General features: G+C 40.7%; 1 protein-coding gene and 1 pseudogene across 2 annotated transcripts in view; both read right to left on the bottom strand.

The window, feature by feature from the left end:
* LOC102927300 (uncharacterized) overlaps positions 1-9,955 on the bottom strand; it is a 30,251-nt gene extending 20,296 nt beyond the window's left edge. Inside the window, exon 1 of one of the 2 annotated variants that reach the window (XM_076559055.1) lies at positions 9,816-9,955. The gene's annotated coding sequence lies outside the window, so the exon portion shown is untranslated. The remainder of the gene's footprint in view (positions 1-9,815) is intronic. The other variant, XM_006996692.4, reaches the window with a different exon arrangement.
* Positions 9,956-10,945: 990 nt separating this feature from the next.
* Positions 10,946-11,435, bottom strand: LOC102927001 (small ribosomal subunit protein eS24 pseudogene; annotated as a pseudogene).
* Between the last annotated feature and the right edge of the window lie 3,417 nt (positions 11,436-14,852).

Genomic DNA, 14,852 nt, shown 5'->3' on the forward strand with positions numbered 1-14,852 from the left:
TAATTTCCTGATAAGGACTCATGAGAAGCTATGAAAATGCTACTTTACAAACTAGGCAAGCTAGGACTCAATTCTTTCTCAAATTCATGAGCTGCACTTGGTATTTCCAGTGCTATATCAGCAAAACCAAAATGTCTAATACCTAATTACACACTAACCTATCTATTTAAGATTCTAGAAGGCAAAATGGGAATGAAGAGTCCTTGTATAATATCTTGAGAGGAAAAAAAAACCCACATCTATTTGAATACAGGCTAAAAATGGCTACTCATTTCTATCAGAACTTGGAAAACAGAAGGTGGAGTCACATGCTAATGGTGATTATATAATGGCTGGACAGTTATAGCTCATATAGCTCAGCTGATAGCTCATGAATGGGCCTAAGTTGCATGTGATACTATTGTCACAAGTTGTAAACTACTGCTAAAAAGACCAGAAAGCAGAAGGTTTGTTTTTCAAACTTCTCACATCAGGGTCTCACAGTATTTATTGGCTTTGAACGTTCAGGGGCCAGATTGTCCTCAATTTTAGAATTATATATCTATGCACACCATCTTAAATGTAGTAAATTTGTGCTCATGTTGTATGGTTTCAGGCTGGCCTCTTTTGTCTCAATATATTTTGGAAATCTAAATTAATGCTTACAGCAGTGTGATTGCCAGTTGCTTAGACAAGACTGTGCATAACATTCTTTGCTGTAGAAACTAAGTCACAGAAGGCTGCTGTTGTTGACTATGTGGACCTATGTAATGCTTTTTCACTGGAATAAACTGTGCTATGCTCTTGAATGTCATGTTCTTCCTTTTTGTAAAGCCATCAAATACTTCCAAACCTCTCACTAGGCTATCAAGTTGTATCCATAGGTGTTCACATGACAGACAGTAAGGAGAGTCATGGGAACAGCATCACCTCTGAAGGGAAGGTCATCAGACACAGAAGGTGGACAGGAAACTTCCTCTCATGGTAGGATGGTGGAAGGATGTAGTTTTCTCTCTCTCTCTCTCTCTCTCTCTCTCTCTCTCTCTCTCTCTCTCTCTCTCTCTCTCTCTCTCTCTCTCTGTGTGTGTGTATGTCTACATGCACATGCTACTCTGCAAGCATGGAGGTCAGAGGACACTTCCAGGAACCCACTCTTTCCTTCTACCTTGTGGATAATGGGCATGGAACCTAGGTCCTCAGGTTTGGCTTAGGCATTTTTACTCTGAACCATCTTGCTAACCCTCCCCAATGGTTGTTATTGAATAGCATTATATTCTTTGTGAATTTTCTCAAGTTCATGCATTTGACATAAGTATATAAACGAATAAAGAATGTAATAATGGAAACAGTAGTTAAGCTCTATGTGTAATGGCAGTAACAGTGTGGTGACATGGGCAGTGAATGTATCCACCAGAGTCAGGTAAAAGCAGACACTGGACCCACAGGATGGCTCACCAGGTGAAGACACTTGCCACCAAGCCTGATGACATGAGTTTTATGTCCTGGCCTCATTTGCTGAAGAAGAGAATCCGTTCCTGTGAGCTGTCCCCCGATCACTCCATGTGCACTGTGGTGTGTGCAGGTGTGCATATCCCCACACAAGCAAATTCATAAGTACACAAAGAGAATAACTCCTGCAAGTTATCCCCTGACATTGAAGCATATGAGAGGCATGTGTGCACCTGCATACACAATAAATTAACATAATTTTAAAACAAGAAGGTAAACAGACAAGGAAGCACTATTATATAAGCTACAGTGCACCCACAGTGAGGTCAGACAGTAGAGAAAAACTTTCAGGGGAGTCTGTGATCCTGGTGCCTGGTTTTACAGGAGATTTCTGTGCAGGCCTCCAGGCAGTGTTTCAGTGTCACAGTGTGCTGGTTGTTCATATTTTATCCAGCAGGAAACCTGTGAGAAGCTCCTTTCCAAATTGCTAGGGGGACATCATATCATTTTGCTAAATAATAATAATTAATAATAATAATAATAATAATAATAATTTTTGTTTTTTTGAGACATGGACTCTCTACATAGCCCTGGCTTTCCTGGAACTCATTATATAGATCAGAGCAGCCTTGAACTTGCAGAGAATCTTCTGGCCCTTCTGCCTCTGGAGTGCTGGGATTAAAGGCATGGACTAACACACCCAGATTGAAAAAGAAGTTTTATGGTGTGAATTGTCTCTATATTCTTTTTTAGTTTTAAAAAATTTCATATGCATTGATTTTTTTTGTTGTTGCCTGTATACAGGTCTGGGTACTGTGTCCATGCTCATTGGCCAGGGAGGCCTGAATGGGAGTCAAATACCCGGAACTAGAGTTACACAACAGTTGATACCTACCATGTGGGTCCTGGGCATAGAAGCTGTGTGCTCTAGAAGAGCATCCTGTGCTGTAAACTACTGACCTATTTCTGCAGCCCCATGTTGTCCATTCTTGACTATGTTTCCTGTCCAATGCAGCCTATGTCACTAGGGGTCAGACTGGTGTTGGTTATTAAAGAGACAGACAGTTAACGGGGCTGTTTAGAATGACCTCTTTCTGGTACTACATTGAAGCCGCTATCGCCTTCCTCTGAGCCAGTCTGCTCAGAGGTGAATCAGCCTTGTTCTGAGGTTAGAATAGCACAGCAGAGGTGTTTGTGTCAGAATGGAATCCACAGTTCTGAGATGTGAGTTTTCTGTGATATTTTTTCTGCCGAGAGACCAGCTCTTAGCAGGTCCGGTACCAAAGAGGAAGTGTGGAGTTGGTGGCTAATCACACAATAGACTTCTCTAAGAGAGCAAAACTGAATTCTCTGACACTGGCAAAAAAGAGAACACACACACACACACACACACACACACACACACACACACACACACACACACCTTTAGCACATCACTGTCTGACTTTATTTTTTCCCCACAGCTTATGTCCTTCAACAAAATATTTCAAGTAATAAAGTTACAGTGCAATTACATTCTATTTTTCTTCGAGTGAATGATAACAATGAGTAGAAATTAAAGACACCATATTTCCTAATACCCTTACATGATTAAATGTTTTAGATATTATAGGTGAAAAACAAATCTTCCAAAGGACCCATATACATTCGTGTCTAAGCACATACATTCAAGTCTAAGCAACTTGTTACGTTCAAAGCCAATAAATACTGTGAGACCCTGATGCGAGAAGTTTGAAAAACAAAATATATATTATACACCTTTAGGTTTAACTTTTTCCCTCAATTAATTGATTAATTTAACTTATTTTTTTTTTAGATAAAGCCCCACTATTCCATGTGGGCTGGCCTGGAAAATACTATGTAGGACAAGATGTCCTTGAAATTATAGACATTCATCTACCTCTACCTCCTAAATGCTGGGACTTAAGTATATGCCACCACTACCTGCAACAAATTTTTTTTAACATAGGGTCTCATAGAAATTAGGGCAGTGGTGGCTACATTGACACTATAATAAGGAGGTGTCAATGGTGAAGCAAACAGTTTAAACTGGTGATTTTAACTTGTGTGAATTGTATCTAATAAGGCAAAAATTCCATAATGAATTTCTGATGTTACTATTTCATTTCACCGAAACTCTTTGCTTATAAATCCCAAGAAAAGAAGAAACTTAAAAGTACAATTCCTGTGCCAAGAAGATTCCTTAAAGGTACTTGCAGCCAAGCCTAATGAACTGAGTTCAACTCTTGTAATTCATAGGGTACCAACTCATGGACACTCTCCTCTGACCTCTATATGTGCACTGTTGCAAGTACAGCTATTTCCCACCCTACAACATGTGTGTACACATATATGCCCACCTAGAATAAATTAATAAATATAAATATATAAAATTCTTACCCCTGTACTAATTACTGTCATTAATACTAACATTCCTGAAACATCAACCCCAATGCACCAAGATGAATTCTGAATTCAATGTTCAGAAAGTCTGGATTCTTTTCCTTTTATCCATTTGTTCATTTATTTTTACAAAGGACATCACAGTGTAATCTAAAGTGTCCTGAATTTCCAATATACTCCTGACTGGTTGAATCTCATAGAATCAGCCTGCCTCGGTGTTCTAAGTGGTAAGATTCCAGGCTTGAACCAAAATGTGCAGTTTCCATCTCTTGAAACAAACTAATAGCCTGAGGAAGCATCACTTCTAGATTTTATCATTAAGTATTTCCTAAAAGACCCCAGGTAGTCAATATCAATTTTGGCATGAACCCCTTGACGGCCAAGTGATGTACATTAACATTGTTTCAGCAACAGATGGATGTGCAGAGACAGGCATCATGGCTAACATTTAATATAAGCCATGGGTGGGGGCTGAGGCTCTGCGGTAGACTGCTGGCCTAGGATGCACAGCATCCTCAGTTCTGAGAGACCAGCCTGACTCCATCTTAAGAACGGAAGTACCTTTGTTATATGGTCAGCATAAGTTAATGTGTTAGCAGCAACTTTCCAGTTGACCAAGCTTTAACCTGTTTCTGGAACTTGACATGCTCCCCACTCTATGGACTTTGGCTGACACCTTGATTGTATCCTGATAAAATGTTCTATCAAATAATTTTGGAATGTTCAGCCAAGTTCCTAAGTAACCAAATGCCCCTGGAAATTCCCCAGCCCTTGAACCCCCCACCCCCTGGTCTTGCAGTTTTCTGAACTCCTCCTCCTGTGTTTGATGTTATTTTCTCAAACCCAGCTTTGGGGAGATAGCCCTGTCTAACAGAAAATACAGCTTACTTAATTAGACCAAATAACCTGGGTAATGGTCTTCCCTGTCTTTAGATGGGATTAACAGTTCCATCTCCAGAATGACATAAACTAGGTATGGCAGCGCATGCCTGCCATCCCAACAAGAGGAAACAGCAGTGGGAGGCTTTGAAATTTGAGTTTATCCTGAGTTTGAGGCCACCCTGGGTTACCTCAGACCTGTCTCAGAACAAAGAAGAAAAACCAGTTGGAAGAGAAAGACTGGTAATCTTTCCCCACCAGGACATGTTACACCATGTAACAAACCACACATGTAAAAAAATCCCCACGATAAATGGGAGATGACAGGCATTATGTAAATAACCTATAAAGGACCAGAGCTGGAGGAAAAGCAGGCTCACAGGGAAAACCTTCCTGTGCAAAGCATGAGGCCCTGAGTCCAACACTGAGTAGGCTGAGTAGATCCTGTCCTGGCCCCCATGACCTACCTCCCTGTGACGACTATTCTTGGTTATCAACTTGACTACATCTGGAATTAATAAAATCCAAAAATGGAGGGCACACCTGTGAGGGGTTTTGCCTAATTTGAAATATGTAGATGCACTCATCTTTATCTCTGAGGTAGGAAGACAAATTTTGAATTTTGGCCACATCTTCTGCTGGAAGCCGATATAAAAATAAAGGAAGTTTTTGCTATCTGCCTGCTTATGTTTGCCTTGCTAGCAAGTCAATTTCTTCACATGAATTAAAGCCTACTTCTTTAGAACTCCAGTCTATACTGAAAACCAACTGATATATAGAGCTTTATGAAAGCAAATATTGTATTCTTGGAGACTTTCTGTTTACAGACAGCCATTGTTGGATTAGCTGGAAGTGTAACCTGTAAGAATTTCTAATAAGTTATGTGTGTGTGTGTGTGTGTATTTGTATATAAGAAATATATTTTTAAGTATTATTATATATGTATATGTTATATATAAGCATATATATATATATTCATTATATATTCTGTTCCTCTAAAGAGCTCTGACTAATACATATTTTGGCACCAGAACTAGTTCTAGAATGGTAGTTCTCAACCATAATGCTACAACCCTTTAATACTTCATGTTGTAGTTACCATCCATCTATAAAGTTACTTTTGTTGTTACTTCATAACTATAATTTTGACTATTATAAAATAAATATATTTGGAGACAGAAGTATGTAAAAGTGGTCACAACCCACCGGATGAGAACCACTGTTCTAGAACAACAAAAGTGTAGGGATGAATAGTTTAAGTATCTGGAATAAGCTTTTCAGTTTGCCAACATCTACTATTACTGAAGCCTCCCCAGTTACTGAAACCTCTCCTTGGAGCCTAGAGAGTACTGAAAGCTCTTGGTGTGAACTATATTACAAACTTAAGGAGATAAACACATTTGATTACCCCGATTTACCAATTCTGAGTGGCAAAATGTAGTGGTATTTGCTCCACCCATGACCTTGGGATATAGGGCTCGAAGGAGGCGGTTCTTCCTGCCACTGTACAAGACCTCTTATCAGGGAAGGGAGAAAGGTCACATGTTCCTTCTCCCTGCTCCTACCTGCAAGGTGGATTCGCTCCTGGTCAGATCAGAGGATGACTTCAGCTGTCTGCTCCGTTCTGTATTCGTGAGTGTATTTCCTCAATTTATATCTTAATAAATTCTCTTACCCATTTAATAGACTCACGTGGATTCATCTTAATAGCAGAGTATTTGGTGACACTCTGTATGAAACTTTTGACAGTTTGGGGAAACATAAGGAAAGTGATGATGCAGAGGTCTTAGCATCTCTGGATAAAGGATAGGGATCAATTCTGTAATAACATTAACCAGCTTCTAGCATCTCACCATACAGTGAAGAACAACAATGGACTTAGTAATAAAATTATCCTGTTCCAGATGTGGACAGACAGTTTAAGGTTTCTAAGTGTGCCCAGGAAGAGAAATGACCTTCCAACAGCCACAGAGCTCAAGTTCTGGAAACTCAAACTGAGTTTTCATTGTAAGGGTTGGCTGAATTACAGCAAATATTCAAGTCTCAGCCTCAGAGGTGTAAGCAGATAAAGCCAAGGCATTAATTGTTAAAGAATGGAATCCTGTAACTTGGGATAAGGATGTATAGGAGGACCTTATTGAAGCTGAGAACCTTGAACCCTCAGATTCTCAAGGGAAAATTCTTAACTGAGGAAGTAGTACCCTCAGCCCCATCCCATGAAGTATTGCCCTTTTGTCCTTTGACTGAGATTAATTTTTCACTGTCTGCTAAAGCAGCAATGACTTTCTCTGAAGAAAATGTTAGGCAAGGCAATATTCATGTCTCTCAGGGCCCACCAATAGTTGCCTCAGGACCTCTAACCAGACTTAAGGCAAAGCAGATTTCTAGAGGGGAGTGAGGAGTATTCCATAGGAAATGTATTATACCACTAAAGAGTTTAATGAGTTCGCTGATTCATTCAAGCAGAAGTTTGGAGAATATGTGTGGAAATGGATTTTAAAGGTGTTGGATAATGGTGGAAGGGACATGAAACTTATCAGGTAGAGTTTATTAATATGGGCTAAGAAGAGATTCTAGGTTTAATATGGAAGCTTGTGCAGTTTTCTTTAAAAGGTGTCAAAAGTTTGATTAAATGGTTGGCTGAAACATTTGTCAAAAGATGGCCTACTGAAAAGGAGTTAGAGACTACTGATATCCTGGGGCTTGGTGCTGATGAAGGGATTGTAGAGCTCAGGCAAACTGCAATGCTAGAGTGGTGTACTGTGTGAAACCTAACCCTCCACAATGGGAAGGCCCAGAAGACAAGCCCTTCACTGATCCTCTAAGATGCCAATTGTTGAGCAGAGCACCTGCACATTTGAAGAGTTTTGTCGTCACCCTTTTTCTTGTGCCAGAGCTTAGGTTGTAGATGTTATTGCTCAGCTCATGAGTTAAATGCAATGGGTTTAACTGGGCACCAAGGGAGCAAGGCCCAGGTGGTAGCACTGAATCTCCAAAGGCAAAGTGATCATAGTTACTATAATGGGCAGGACAGACAAAGTAATGTCCATAATGGTCTAGCCCCTAATGGTCAGCACAGGCAAAGTAAATTTCATGGTGACATAACTAATATGGACCTTTGGTGCTGGCTAATCAATCGTGATGTTTCCAGGCATGAAATAGACAACAAGCCTACTGAGCTTTTGTTTGATCTATATAGGCAGTAAAATTCTCAAACAAATGAAAGAAAGGCAACATTTGATTGGGGCAAAATGGAATCTTGGCCCATGAATCAGCTTCCAGGTTGAGCCAGTTTGGAGACCCTAAACCCTTTGTATGAAGGGATGGCCAGCTTCCCTGAGGAAGGACCTTGATAAAAATACTTAAAATTTTACTGTTATTAGCCTACTCCAATTTTTTGCAGAGGGACCTATGACCCTTCAAGAGGACAACTTTACACTGAGGCAAAGGAAACAATCAGACCTTCTGGGATCCATTGAATTAATATTGATTCTAGGAGACCCCAAGAAACATTGCTGCTCTCCAGTTACAGGAGAGGCTTATGGTCAGGTAATCAATGGCATTTTGGCTGAAGTCTGACTCATAGAAGGTCTGATGCAGTGGTTCTCAATCTGTGAGTTGCAACCCTTTGGGGGTCAGATGATCATTTCACAGGGGTCACCTAAGACCATCCTGGATATCAGCTATTTACATTGTGATTTATAACATCAGCAAAATTTACACTTTGAAGTCACAACAAAAATTATTTTCTGATATGGGGTCACTATAACATGAGGGTCACAGCATTAGCAAGGCTGAGAAACACTGGACCAGTGGGTCCCCACACTCATCCTGTTGGTACTTCCCCAGTCCTAAAATGTATACTTAAGATAGACACACTTAGAAGTTGGCAGAATTCTCACACTGGTTCCCTGACCTGTTGTGGAGGGTTACTATGATGGCATAAGCTAAGTGGAAGCCTTTAGAGTTGCTTCTGACAAGAAAATGAATGAATCAAAATCAGTATTGCATCCCTGGAGGAATTGCAGAAATTAGTGGCAACATCAAGGAAAAGATGCAGGAGTGTGGTTCCCAGCACAATTTCCTTTAACTCTCCTATCTACCAGTGCAGAAGACAGATAGATCATGGAGAATGATAGCTGACTATCAACCAGGTAGTGATTTTGATAGCAGCTGCTGTACCACTTGTGCTGTCCTTATTTGAGCAGATGAACACCTCTCCTGTTTCATGGTATGGAGCTATTGATCTGGCAAATGCCTTTTTGTAATTAAAAGAATCAGGAAACTCAATAAAAGGAGAGAAATTCCAGGATTGTGGACTCAATATCTTACCAGTACAGAATTTGAGTTAAAGATTCAATAAAAGTCTAACACAAAGTCTAACGATTTATGCTAAAAAGAACATAAAATTGATAACAAAAGGTCATCATGAATTAAAAAAAAAAAAAGATCAACACAAGACTGAATAAATAGCACACACAGTGACATCATCGGACTTCAAATTTTCTCATACACCTGCGATAAACACTGTACTGTCTGGGAAAGAATAAAGAGAGCGACAAAATCTAATAGAAAATTTGGAAATAAAAACACAATATAGAGTCAATTTTGACACATGAGGCCAGGAAACCGAGTAAGTCTGGCCTTACTGGAACACGTGACCAGACCATCCTGACGTCCACATGCAAATGTGTTAATGACAGATTTTACTCCCTGCATAGAATTAACTGCAGACAGATCCTACACCTGAATGTTCCGTGTCAAGTGCAGAACTTCTACATCACACTGCAGAAACCAGGGCTCTCCAAGTTCAGCAAAATTCACTTCCATGAAAAGAGTAAACACAGCACATGCGTGCTATTTCCTGGTGATTTCAACAAGGATGTTTCTAGCCACAGTCATCCTTCCTCCTCCGAGCCCCACTCCCCATCATGCCCTATGCAGCTGCAGACCTCAGATGGAAGTTATTCAGAGGCACCAGGACCTGGGAGTTGTAGGGACAGCAGGGACCTCGCGGAACTCATGGGACCTCACGGGGCGCCGGTTTCCACAGACCTGGGATCCCACCGATCCTCCACTCGTGGAGGCAGCAGCCCCTCACTCACCATGGCGTAGATTCCGAGCTTGTCGGTTCTCTTCACAGCTCTCGGTAGTGGGTGACAGCTCAGCACACGGAATCACAAGAACCTCCCGAGCCTGCAGCATGGCGGGCCGGAAATGCCCTCCTCACACCGACTGGAGGGTGGCTCTATGGGTGCTGATTTGCTAGTGAGGCCTGAGTGACAGGACCAGCTCCCTTTGGGACAGAGTGCAGTCAAAAGACACAGCACAGTGGTTCCCAGCCCAGGCACAGAACTATCCCAGACCTGCCGAGATTGGCGTTGCAGCAAAACTTGCATCTGGACTGCAAAGTCGTCCCCACGGTATTCTTGCTCATACTGGGCACTTCCCCTTCTTCCTTCTGGGCATATACAGATCTAGCACATACACAGATCATTACTCAATGTGCAGTGGAGTGATCCTCCTGCCTCAAAGTTGAAAGGTCCCCCAGACCACCCAGATCAAATTTAAACCACCTGATTTATATTCACGAGGTATTAGCAATTTCAATAAGGCAGGACTAGGATTGCTCACACCTCTCTCAGCTGCACATTGCTTTCCAAAACAGGAACACTTTCCCAACCTGTATAAGGACTGGAGTGCTTTTACTTTCGATTACTCACTAGTGCTTGTTTCTTTTATTTAATTAAATGTATAAGCCACTATGGAAAAACATGTTTTCCGTATCTGGACTGTACTGTTGATTGTATACATCTTGAACTCATGAGGACTTTACTCATGTGACCTTTCTTAACTCTCCGATTAAGTTGTCTGGGGATACGAATAGAGTTGGCTATTGAATGAGACTTTAGTCCACCTCATTCACCTGCTCCTTGTTTCCCCCACCCCACGCCCACCCCCGTTCCATTGCCTCTAGTGGGGTCACAGGAGTGTGTCAACACAACCTCCAAACTTTTGTTTTAAAAGATAGAGTCTCACAGAATCCAATGCTTTTGGAATTAGAGCACTGGTGGCTATATAAAGTAGTGTCAGTGGTGAACAAAACAGTTTAAGACGGGGACTTTCACTTGTGTGAATTATATTTTAATAAGGCAAAAAAAAAATACCATGATTTGTGAATTGCTGACCTTAATATTTTTTTCACACGAACTCATTGCTCATGAATTTTGAAGTCTTTTTTTTTTCCAGACACATAAGCTTTTAGTTTATTTGTTCTCTCCGAAATTGTCTGTACACCACTGCAGATCAAATCACCGCAGATCTACTCCTTTGGCTTTTTGCCAGCACCAGCGTTGGCTTTTGCCGTGTGCCTGACATTCTTCATTCTGTTCTTGGGCTTCTTCCGCTGTTTCCGGGAGGTCTTCTTCTTCTCATAGAGGCCATGTCTTGCAAGTCTGTGTTTGGGCTCCTTCTTCTTAGCATAATCTAGAGAATCGTAGATCATGCCGAAGCCAGTTGTTTTGTCGCCACCGAAGAGAGTCCTGAATGCGAACACAAAGATGACATCTGGTGTGGTTTTGTACATTTTGGCTAGCTTCTCCCGGATTTCAGTCTTTGGTACTGTTGCCTTCCCAGGGTGAAGGACATCAATAACCATCTGTTTCCTCTGAAGCAGGTGGTTAGTCATGAACTTCCTGGTCCGGATCGTTACTGTGTCTGTCACGATGGCTACAGTGCCCGAGCTGCACAGGAGGAAAAGACGAATTTTGAAGTCTTAACACCTGTGCCAGGAAGAGTTATTGCTTAAAGGCACCTGAATACAGTACCAACTCAAGCACACTCTCCTCTGAACTCCACATGTGCACTGTTGTATACAGAGCCATTTCCCAACCTGCTGCATGTGTGCACACATGTGCCCACCCAGAATAAAAACACATATACATACATGAATGTCAAACTGTCAAGTTTCTAGCCCTGTGTCAGTCATGACAATGCTCTTACTCCAGTTAGTACCAATAGTCTTGACACACCTACCCCAATGCACCAGAATGATACAAATTCTGAGCTCATCATTCAGAAAGGCTGGACTCTTCATTTTACCCACTCGTTCATTTATTTGTACGAAGGTAATCACACTGTAGTAAAAATAAATAAATAAATAAATAAATAAATAAATAAATAAATAAATAATAAACCTGAATTGCAATGTACCGCTGACTGGGCTGTACTTCATGGAATTGTCTTGCCTTATTGTTCTACATAGTGAGATTACAGGCAGGAGTCCTGATGCCAAGTTTTGATCTCCTTTAAAAAAAAAATGGGCCAGGCGGTGGTGGAGCACGCCTTTAATCCCAGCACTCAGGAGGCAGAGCGAGGCAGATCTCTGTGAGTTTGAGGCCAGCCTGGGCTACAGAGTGGGTTCCAGGAAAGGTGCAAAGCTACACAGAAAAACCCTGTCTCGAAAAACCAAAATAAATAAATAAAAAATAAAAATAAATGGACTAATAGCCCGAGGTAGGACTACTTCTAGATATTTTCAATTATGTATTTGAAATTATGTATTCCTAAAAAGAACTTAGAATGTCAATGACAATTTTTTCATAATCCTCTTCCTGGCCAAGTGTGGTACATTAACATTGAGTGAGGAACAGAGGGATATGCAGAGAGAGGCATCAATATTAACATATAAAGAATCCAGGGGCTGGGGTGGAGGCTTAGTTGGTAGACTGCTTGGCTAGGATGTGCAAGGCCATGGGTTCCATTCTCAGTATGGCATAAACCAGGCATGATGGCTGATGCCTTCATCCCAGCACTCAGAAGGCAGCAGTGGGAGGCTGTGGAATTTGATGTCATCCTCAGCTACAAAGAAGAGCTGAATACACCCTGGGTTACATCAGAACCCATCTTAGAACAAAAACAAACAACAAAGAAAAAAAAAACAACCAAGAAATGCCAGTTGCCAGAGAATGACTGGAGACCATTTCCACCTGGACACCATGCAACAAATGGCATGTATAAGAAAGGCCTAGGAGAAAACAGAAATGGTGGGTATTGTGTAAATAAGCTATAAAAGATCAGGAGCTGGGAGATGCTCACAGAGAAAAACACCCTTATTGTTCAAAGCATGACCCCAAGTTCAACATTGTTTCCACTGAGTGAATCCTGATCCAGTCCCTGTGTCTTCCCTCCCTGTGTGGGCTATTATTGGTTGTTCAAGTGAATACATTTGGAATGAACTAAAATACAAAAATGGAGGGCTCACCTGTGAGGGTTTTTTGCTTGATTTGAAGTATGTAGATCCACTCCTAATCTGAATCTTTGAGGTAGGAAAACACAAGTCTTTAATCTGCTTCCTGAACTCAGAAGACACACCTTATTATGGGCCACACCTTCTATGGGAAGCCTATATAAGGACAAGGAGGAAGGAAGCTTTCGCTCTTCACCTGCTTTCCCTCACCTTGGTAGCAATTCAATTCCTTCACTGGCATGTATACTTGTATACTAGCATTAGAGTACTTCTTCCAGATTGAAGAGTTTACTGAAGACCATAAAAGACATAGACAATCATGGACTGAGCAACTTCTGGATTCTTTTTGGACTTTCCACTCACAGCCAGCCATTTTTGGATTAGTTGTACTTTTGCCTAGTCATTCAAATACTGCCCCCCTTTTCTCTGTCTCTCTGACTCTCTCTCTCTGTCTCTGTCTCTGTCTCTGTCTCTGTCTCTGTCTCTCTCTCTCTCTCTCTCTCTCTCTCTCTCTCTGTGTGTGTGTGTGTATGTGTGTATTCATTCTATAAGTTTTATTACTCAATCGAGGCTAATGCAGATTTTGATACTAGAAGTAGTTCTAGAACATCAGAACTATAAGGATGAATCTTTCAAGTATCTTGAATAGGCTTATTCAACCTGCCAGAGCCTATAATTATCAAAGCCTCTCCAGTTACTGAAGCCTCTCCTGGAACCTAAGAATATCGAAACCCCATTATGTGAATGATATTACAAACTTAAGGAAAGAAATTCATTTGATTATCTTGATTCTCCATGGTGATTTGCAGCTCCTTATTTATAAGAGATTATAGACTTAATAATGATGAGAAGGATATGTCTTAAAGAACTTATGGGTAAAGAGCCTGCAGAAATTCTTGTACTATGAAATAAAATGCAGGTTGATTATTTGTTTCATGCAAATAATAATTGGCAGGCTTTATTAGCATGCTATTTGGGATCTAAAGCTAATCATTAGCTAAAAGATCCCTTTTAAGACATTTTTAAAGATAATCCATGGGTATTGCCTAAAGTTACATCTAAAAATCTTTTTAAAAAAAAACATTATTTATTATGTATAGTGTTCTGTCTGCATATACACCTGCAGGCCGGGCACCAGATCTCATTATGGATGGTTGTGAGCTACCATGTGGTTGCTGGGAATTGAACTCAAGACCTCTGGAAGACAAGCCTGTGCTCTTAACCTCTGGGCCTTCTCTCCAGCCCCTAAAAATCTTACATAGAGTGCTGTTAATGTTTTTATAGATGGCTCTTTAAGAATACATGGAGCATACATGTTACATGGAAATTCCACGGGCTGGAGAGTTGGCTCAGAGGTTAAGAGCACTGACTGCTCTTCCAGAGGACCTGAGCAACCATGGTGGCTCACAACCATCTGCAATGAGATCTGGTGCCCTCTTCTGGTCTGCAGTCATATATGCTGTATACATAATAAATAAATAAATCTTAAAAAAAAAAGAAAGGAAAAAAGGAAAAAAGAAAGAAAAAGAAAAAAGTCTACACCTTTTGTTTAAAAAAAGGAAATTCCACATGCTTCACAAAAAAAAAAAAAAGTACACCCCTGGTTGTACAGTTCAACTGTCTGAACTTGCTGTAATCAACAAGCTATCCCCCAACCATTGAATATTTTAATGGACTATGCATATTGCACTCAATCAGTTCCTCTATTAGAAACTGCAAGATCTACCATACTAATAGTGTGACTTCACAATTATTTCTGTCCCTTTAGATATTGATACAAAAATGAACTAAGCATTTTTGCATAACTAATATTCATGCTCATTCTAATTTGCCAGGTTCATTAACATCCATCAATGCTCAATCCAATGGACTGCCCTTTTCCTCAACCCTAGCC

Source organism: Peromyscus maniculatus, chromosome 22 (assembly GCF_049852395.1).
Source record: "Peromyscus maniculatus bairdii isolate BWxNUB_F1_BW_parent chromosome 22, HU_Pman_BW_mat_3.1, whole genome shotgun sequence".
NCBI classification, from domain to species: Eukaryota; Metazoa; Chordata; class Mammalia; order Rodentia; family Cricetidae; genus Peromyscus; species Peromyscus maniculatus.